Here is a 9,750-nt window from a genome sequence, read left to right on the forward strand (position 1 = left end):
GCACCTACACCTAAAAAACCCATCTAAGAAATTGGATCTTCATTTCTTCAATTAAATCATCTGTTTACAACAGTACAAAAAGAGTTCCCAAAGAGCTTCTTGAATTCCTCATTTATTGTCTCTATAGCTGAACAAAAAGATTTTTCTCGGTGTTTCAATTCTTCAAGTTGTTCGTTCATCTGTATAAATTTGGTTGTAAATGCTTCATCTGTTCTTGAAGGTCAATAAGGTCCATTTCTAACATTCTTACAAATTAAACATGGTCCTCTGTTTTTGGAATTAATCGTTGTTACACCCTCCAGTAACCTCCTAGAAGTGCAACTTTCCTTCAGAAATTATTTGTAGAATGATAAGCTTTCGTTATCCTTTCGTTTACAGGAAGCAAGTCCCCATGATTCCATTTTCGGAATTAGAACAGCTGCAAGTCTCCAGGATTTTCTCTTCTTATTATTGATTTGGGGGTTTGGGAATTTATGAATTTGGTATTCCTGGAATGATTTGTTGAAGGCGAAGAGAAGGATGGAATTGGTGATTACCTTTCCGATATAGCATTCCTAGCTGTGTGTAGATCCAAATTTCTCTTTAAAACTGGGATTTTGCTAGAGAGATTGTTGTTGGCGAGGTCTAATTTTTTAAGATCAGGAAGAGCGGTTAGCTCTTCGGGAATTGTTCCAGTGAGACTGTTGTTAGCAAGGACATGTCTTTGGGTGGCGGTAGTTAAGCTATGGCGGAGGTTGAAATGATATTGGCAAAATCGAGAAGATCATAGCTTTGATGAATGGCGACAATCCATCTTTGGTGGGTGTCTGACTATGGTGGACGACGACGATCCATAAGTGAAGTTTGCAGATTAAGGTTTGTTTTGGAGAGCTTATCAGACATGAATTTGGAGATTGGGGAAGTTTGAAAGAGTTAAGATTGAGGATGAATGAGTTCATCTGAAGCCTCCAAATGATCCTAATGGATCTGTGTGTTTGTGTGTGAAAAGAGAGAGAGAGAGAGAGAATGGGGTGTGGGCCCCATTTTATTATCAATAAAACATTAAATTAAATAGAAAAATATAAAAATTATATAAAGAGGGCAATTTAGTCATTTCAATTTTCGGAGGGACCATTTTCACATAAAAACTAGTCCAAAAGGACCACTAATCCAAAAAAGTCGGGGTTTGGACTAAAACCCCAAAAAAATGCATACCACAAGGGTCATTTTTGCAATTTTGTCATTAATATATAATAATCCAACAAAAAAGAATTAATGCAATATAGAAGAAATTAAAAAAAATTAATAATAAAAAAGTAATATTTATTAATATATAAATATAATATATTAAAAAAATATTTATTAATATATAATAATCCAATAAAAAATAATACAACAAGAAAAAAATTACAAAGAAAAAAATAATTCAATTATTTAATAATTCAATAAAATGAAAAAGAAAAATTGCATAATTGGTCCTTGTAGTTTGGTAAAAATATAAAATTATAGAAATAGTCCCATGGGTAAATCCGTCATTTGCCAAAAATTAACAGTCATGCTGTTAAACTTAACGAGGTAGGGACCAAAACCACAACAAAACCAACAATTAAGGACATTTTTTTGTTAATAAACTGTTTTTTGGACCTTACACACAGAAATTGACATAGCATAGGGACCATTTTTGCAATTTTGTGTAAAAACTTCTAGGAAAATGTGTTCTTTTCTTCCCATACCTCAGTGTTTTTTATGTTTCTTCAACCGGGTCGCAATCGCACCCCTATGAAAAACTATTCGCAATAACTCTCGAAGAATAGGGGATTACAGAGGACATCTCAGTTGTGCACTTCCATTTTAGTTTTCACTCTGTCGCCGAATCAAATCCTAGACGTGATTATGAGCATGTTTGATATCTTCCCTCACGAATACTACCTGCATTGTGAGGAAAACGGTAGATCTGTTCACGATCTCGTGATTTATGCCTATGGAGGTTTCGGGTATCTATCGAGTTTCTCCCTTCCGACGTGTATATCAACGGTGATTTCTGTAGCATAAGATCTACCATTGACTTCACGTATCTTGAAATTGAAGCTTTGTTTTGTGAGTCTGTAGTCTGAAATCGAAGCAAAAATATGAAATCGAAGCTTTTTTGTGTTTAATTATCAACTAACACACACCCCACCAACACTATCTCAGTTGACGGCTTTGTAGTATTTTGGTAATCGATTTTAGAGATGTAGAAACCGAGATCCAACCCAACCCCTGATTCAAGAAGAGGATTCCCTTGTTCATCTTCATTTTCATACCTGTGTGAGATGGGTAGCAGCCCTGTTCTTGATTCTTTAGCCATCCATCAATTGAGAAGACGAAGGAGAACACATATAGAATATGACTGTGATTCTTTTTCCAACCATCAATCGAGAAGAAGGAGGTAGTGCCGTAGTGGGTTAGAATTTTTCCTTTCTCTGTAGTTGGTGGAGAACACGTACATATATCTCATACTCAAATAACTCAATCATCTTCTTTTTACTATCATACATTTTCAATTCTTCCCCAATTTCTCTTTTTTTGTCTCATATTCTGCCATAGCCAAAACTTTAACATGTTCTCTTTCGTTCTTGATAGATTCAACCTTGTTAATAATTTTTGTTGTCTTCCTTTTCTCCTTCACGATTGAGAGGGGAAGAAAAGAACACTTTTTCATAATTATTTTTGATAAAAAAACCATGTAAATTAAAATATTGATTGTTAATTTTTATATATATAAAGAAAAAAACAAATCAACAACCGTTAACCGAAAAACTGAAAACTGGAACCAAATTTGCTTTTCCCCTTTTTAATAGCTAAATTGAAAGTTTAAGGATTGATATGACACAAAAAGACTTTAATGACTAAATAAAATCAAACTCAAAATTTCATTGTGTTTTCATAACTTTAGTTTTTAAAAACGATAAAAGTATTATTTAATCTCTAACTTACATTATTCTTTTACATAATGTTTTACACTAAAAAATGCATATATATATATATATATATATATATATATATATATATATATATATATATATATATATATATATATATATATATATATATATATATATATATATATATATATAGCCGTTTACCCGCGCTAAGCGGCGGGTGTGAATCTTTCATAAAATAGTTTCTAGTGGCAAATAGTTTTTTGCACAAATAGTTTACTACATCTAAAAAATTATCAATAAGAGTAATGTTAGAAAATATGAAATCGATAAGAATAAAAAATAAAGAGTTAAGACTGTTTAAAAATGTGTACGAACATATGATTGATTGGACATTATTAATCATGCAACACTTCTTGACACACCACATTTGATGTATAGACGTTACTGCTGTTGAATTATTCATCAGACTTCACTAATACTTTTGTATTGGGGTGTTATATCCATCTGGATAACTCCAAATAAAGTTGACGATCCAAGAAAACTGATTGTGAAAGATAAATACCTACATTTGGAAGAGTAGTTTTTTTTTCATTGTCGGTGAATAGTTTCCTTTCAGCCCGAAGCTTCATTTCAGCACAACGTTTTCTTTAGAAAATATGTATTATTAAGAGGAACTCACAATGTTGTTTTCTACAAATCTTACTTTTATTTATGCAAACTCTCGGTGAATAGTTTTTTATTGGCATAATATCATATTTTAAAGAAAACACGTTGCATCTTCAAATGTCATTTATCATTAAAAATTATAATGCGTGTACATACTTGTGTTTTGTGTTTGTTGGGATGTGTATTTCAAAATTATTAATTAACGAAGGAATTAAAAATGATATTTTATTTGTTGAAATTTGTTCTTTTACAAACAAAACAAAATCGTTTTTCATAGATTACATGTCTAATTTTGTTTGCATTTTATTTTTTATAAATGTATTCAACAAAAGTTTTATTATATACTACACAATATTGTCAAAAGTAATTCGATAAACTACTTAGTTCCTTGACAACTTTAGTTGAGAGGTAGTGAAGGGAATTCTTTCTTTTTCTCATTAAGTGTTCAATGATATATATATATATATATATATATATATATATATATATATATATATATATATATATATATTCTAAAACAAACTAAAATGTAATTGCATTGTGATAAAATTAATTTCAAAAATAAGATAAATGAAAAGAAACTAAAGCACAAATAAATACATGAAAAGGACCAAAAGCAGGATCCATATTTTTTGCAAAAAAAAAAAAAAAAAAAAAAAAACTATTTATACTACAACAACATTAACACCTGAGCTAATGAAAATGAAGAGATCAAACATGCATCAATGAATGAAATTACCAATGTTTTTAACAATAGTTTCTAATTCCCTCACTTATTTGTTTGCATCAGTTGATAATTAACAGAGAATTTACTCGTCCAACTCTTCCACACCAACATTTCTGCTCTTCAATTTGTTGGATTAATAGGTTACTTGAGTCCAGATATGTCCAATACCATCAATTGTAACTATTGTAGTCTTACCTATGATTTGAAGAAATAGATATAAAAAGGGTTAAATACATGCCTTGCCAACATGACATTTAGCTTTAGAGCGACCTTTTTGCACTGAAATTACTTGTCATAATCATTAAAGATACTCTCCTCTTATGCATCTTCATCATAAACCCATGAAGCATTATCCACCTATCATAAACCCATGAAACATAATCCAACTATAAAAAAAAAACTTCAAATTTATAGTTTATTGTGTAAAATAATAAACCTCATGAACATAGGCCTAAAAGAACAGACAAATATTATGAAGTTAGTACTAATACATGCCAGAAGCAAATATATTTGAATGTCGCTACAGTATTTTGAGTCAAATACCTCATAAAATTGTAGTTGGTAGCCTTGAACTTCAAATACAATAGTTGATATATGTGGGAAATGGAAACAAAGGTCAAGAGTTCTGGAAATTCCAAACACCAGGGGTAAATTTGTCCAATTTGTGAACAAAATAAAGAAAGTTTTCGAGATAAACTCTATCCCCTTAAAGTAATGCTTGACACCAAGCTCCAAAATGATGATATGAAACTGAAGCAACATGACTCACCAAGGCTTGGAGAATCAATAGAACATTAAAAAGTATATTATGAAAATTAGCAATGCACTTTGAAACCCATTTTAAGATTTATAATTGTAGCAATAGTGCCCGCTAAAATTTTTGAGACTTGAATAAGGGGTAATCTAGAGGAGGAAGCAGCAAGCACAACAAATCACATGTTGGCCTCTATGGTTTCGTATTTAGCTAAATTTGACCTCCAAAATAATATTGAAACCTAATCCCACTGAAATCATCGTTAAAGGTGTTGTTTCCAGGTAGAATAACCAAGAGGGTGGAGGATAGCAACGATCCTATAATGGTGGAGACGCAGTTCAGGATGAGAATTCTCAAAAGCACATAACTTTAATTTTGAAAAGACTTTGCAGATGCTTCCATAATGTTAAATGTCCCTCCTTCCTTGTAAAACCATCAATTAGAGAGCAATAAAAAACCATGATCAGAAAAAAAAATTTTTTGACAGAGAAATGAAAGTATACTTTAAAATAGTGTTCTTTCATAGTAGAATGCCTTGATAATAAAAATATTTGAAATAAACATCATTAATAGATATTATCAAAAAGAGCGTCAATCCAATCCAAAAAATACCAAATTATAGAATTGATCCAACCAAAAAAATGTAGCACATAACCTCACAGTCTGGCCTGGTCAAAGACTTTGGCATCAAAGCATTGTTAATTTCCTTTCCAAAGCTTTTCATTTCTGCACAATAAAACTTAGTTAATAGACTAATCACAATGAAGAAGATGACTGCAGGTACAGGGTTATCTCAACTACAGAGTATCCACAAAAATATTAGTGCAAAAAGATCTTATGGTTTGTCAATTTTATCCAAGGTTATAGTTGTCAAGTCTAAAATGTGGAGATCATTCAAGAGAGTTCTATTTGCATCTTTGCCACCAAATCTGACTAAGTTGCCCCCAGTAAGTGTTACTTTATTACCTCTGTGTGAGACCTGCAAAAGCATCAAGAAATAGACATATGTTTATTTTTGAATACTAATGTTCTTGGGATATTAGATGATCATTTAAACCTACCTTATACACCAAGTGACCATGAAATTGATTTGATTCTCTATCATAATCCAAATGTTTGACCTTCTTTTTCTGTATCTAAAAAAAGCCAAAGAACAGAGAAAATATGATGTATAGAAGAGCAAAACGCACAGCTGATCAAGCTTCAAGTGGTGAATGATGGTGACTGAAACAGATAAACAGAAGGGAGAGAACCCGAAAAACTGAAATCAACATAAGCAAAACGCATAGCTGACCAATCTCCATGTAAGTGGTTCTGTTGATACTACATCGAACATGCTAAATCAATACGTGGCTACAAATATACCCCTTTTACTCTTCTCAACAATAGGTATGAACATAAGCACCACAAGTATTCCCAATACCCTGAAAAATTACAAGAAAATAAATTACAAAATTAAAATGAAAATCAAACTGAATTATCCTTTAAACTAATTAAACAAACTTACATGAAGTATTGAATATGAAATCACCAATCGAGGAGTACAAAAAAACCCAGAAAACGAAAATCAACATTAACAATCTGATCAGTGTTACCAATTCTCTGGTAGTCTGATAGGTTAGAAAAACAGTAAAAATCTCATTTGAGTATCTATTCGTTTATCCATAAAAATCAAATAAATTTATACCAATTTTAGACCTAATTCTACCCGATTCAAAATCAGAGCAGCACAACCAATGCAGAAGAACCAATCCTATACTATGCAACATTCCAAGAAATGTTTTTTTTCTAGTGTGCAAGAGCAAAAACCTCATGTACTTGTATTGCTGCACCAATTAATACTCTAGAATTAATGTTTTTCTGATCAAAATAAATGATTTGTTTGATATAATAAGAGTGTAAACACCAAAGGGTCTATTGAGAAGCAGGGGAGATAATTTAGTTTAAAGCATTTGCTGCAGATTATTGTTTGACATCAGGTATGTTAATACATATGGATCATTTCAAACATATAAACATATAAATGCATCATTTTTAATGACGCTAAATTTCAATCTTCTTTGTCTTTGTGTTACCGGTCTCAATATGTGAGAATTAGGTCAAAAAGAAAAAAGATTGAAAAAACTTACCATGTAAATGTCGATAACGACTGAGGAATGAATGAGATAGATGAATCAGAAATCGATGGCTTGGCATTCTCCTTGTCCCCACCTCTTCGTTGGTGGTGACGATTAAGATTGTGGAGACTGTTAGGGTTTCTCGTCATAATAGAAGGTAGAAGAGGGGCAAGAGAGGGGGTGGCAATGAAAGTGGCTAGATAGGGTTTCAAAAGTTGGATCTTCATTGGATCTTCATTAGACACAGGTGCGATTGGGGTTTTGAGAAGAGAAACAAGGGTAGAGAAAAGTAGAGTTGCAGGGCCTCAATCATCCAGGTTAAGAGGAAGAGCATTTGAGTGACCGAGGATGGTGATACCGGAGGTACACCGAAAACTGAAGCGAGCTAGAAGAGAGGCGATAGAGGGGGTAGGTTTGACGACGTCAGATGTTGTGTCGAGGAGGCTAGGGTTTAGTGTTTCCACCACGTAGAGATAGAGGTCCGATTTCATGGTAAGCTTAATAAAATTGTACATGATGTTATGATGTTGTAATAAGTATACCTCTTAAATTTCAAAAAAAAGACAATATGTTTAATAATATAGTAAAGATATCGTTACTATATATAAAAGCCCTTTTAATGTGGTGCCGTCTAGAAAAATTTCATAGGGTTGCATTACCTACACATAGCCTACTCCCGAAACGACGCAACATACCAAAATGTCGTCTTCAATCCCTTTGAAACGTCGATTACATTTTCCTAATCGTGGCATCCCCTTGAATGCCTTCCTTTTGCAATTCACCGGTTCCTCTACAACAAAAAGCCAATCGGAAAACCCTGATTATGCGGCCAACAAAATTTTTCCCAATTGTTGACTGCAAATGTTTTAGTTGGAATCAAAGAAGAACGATCCTATTGTGATCTTCTTCCCACTAGTATGTTCTCCACAAGAACCCTAATTTGATTTCAAGTTTTTTAACTTCTTAATCCAATTATGTTAATTTTTTAGAACTTTTTATTAATCTTTCTAATAACAAAAAAAATTAAACATTAAATAAGATTGGTAAGATGACGATCATGCCCTTAATCAGTTAATTTTGATTAAACGCTCCACTTTTAGTTCTCAGGTTCTCGGAAAACTATGAGTTCTCAACCGATCTCAACCCTATATATATATATATATATATATATATATATATATATATATATATATATATATATATATATATATATATATATATATATACTAGGAACCTTAGAGGCCCGTGCTCAGCACGACCCACCCTGAAAATCTAGTAGCTCGGATAAGTTAGGTATTTGAAAGTACAATACCATATTTGAGTGGATTTTTCATTATACAAAGCCTTAATAAGTAAATATTGATAGTATAATCGTTGATAACAAGAAATAAAAGTATGATGCTATAAAACACAAATAACCCATCAAATAGGTTTAGCCCTTTCCTTGTGTTTCCTCATTAATCATTAAAATTTAGATACCCCTACTGAACGCATGGTCGAGCAACAATCTTGTTTGGGAACTATGATACGAAGGGAACCATGTCAGCATGACAATTGACATAAATATCATTAATCTACACACTACTTCACGCATGATGGAAAAAAAATTATCAAACCGTAACTTTGTAGCATGCAGTTATTACAAATGTCAGAAAAAGAAATTTACCTACATTTTTTAGCTAGAGGCATAAATCCGACAGTCAAAGAGCTTAACTTGGTTCATCTTTTTAACTGTCTGAAATACATTCTATGATTTGCAACAAATTAAATGGAAATTATATAGCAATAGTTAAAAGACCAAATTCACAAACCATGAAACTATGAGAATATTAAAGATCATACACAAGTATTTATTGAATAGGCAGTCATTTCAATTCATCAAATCTCGATGTGTATAATTATGTATAATATTGCAATATGAGGAAATGAAAGTAGGACACTATAATAAACAAATTAATGGCAGTAAATTGATTTTTTTTTTTTTTTTTTTGCATTTAGTGCTTTTAGCCGTTCGTTACAAAATTTTTAAGTGTGCTTGATAATATATCAAGAACAATGTTGTCTCACCGGCACTCACTGAAATTTGGCAACATATGACAAGATGTTAGCTAAAAAAAGAAGATAAACGTTTTCTTTTTTCTTTTTTTGAGAATATTGTGATTTTAAGATCAAGAAACTAATCTAATTAAAGTCTAACCTCCATTAACTCAAATCTCATTGATATTGATAATATACATAAGAGGCGTTGATTACGGACCATCATTACCTTTGCTTGGTACCCAAATAAATGAATCGGAACAAATTCGTCAAAGAGTGTCTCTACAAACACCAAAAAAACTTTATCAATCTTGACGGAATCCCTTTTCTTAATATATATTTCTTTGGTTGGTAATTAACTTTACACATATAAAAAATCAAAGACAATTTGACCATCTTGGAAACAATCTTCTTTACATCTCAGGTCAAGTTGTATATTCTTGGGACTTTGAGTCTTCAAGTAGCCACAAACTATTATACAATAGATGGTGATTATAACCGGTATGTGGAAACCATATCTGATTCGGTTGTTTATTTCTAGAATGT

At 31.8% G+C, this 9,750-nt stretch overlaps 1 long non-coding RNA gene across 3 annotated transcripts; it reads right to left on the reverse strand.

The window, feature by feature from the left end:
- Positions 1-4,266: 4,266 nt before the first annotated feature.
- On the reverse strand, positions 4,267-7,660 carry LOC145137790 (uncharacterized). 3 transcript variants are annotated; one of them, XR_013721222.1, is made up of 4 exons: positions 7,180-7,660; positions 6,304-6,474; positions 6,112-6,186; positions 4,267-6,029 (listed from the first exon to the last, which is right to left on the reverse strand). It is a non-coding gene; the product is annotated as an uncharacterized LOC145137790 (long non-coding RNA). The 3 variants fall into 3 exon arrangements; XR_013721221.1 differs by having other exon boundaries at positions 4,267-4,653; positions 4,840-6,029; positions 6,112-6,474; XR_013721220.1 differs by having other exon boundaries at positions 6,112-6,474.
- Positions 7,661-9,750: the final 2,090 nt, after the last annotated feature.

This window comes from Lactuca virosa, chromosome 9 (genome assembly GCF_052849685.1).
Source record: "Lactuca virosa cultivar CGN04683 chromosome 9, Lactuca_virosa_CGN04683_v6, whole genome shotgun sequence".
In the NCBI taxonomy this organism is placed as follows: Eukaryota; Viridiplantae; Streptophyta; class Magnoliopsida; order Asterales; family Asteraceae; genus Lactuca; species Lactuca virosa.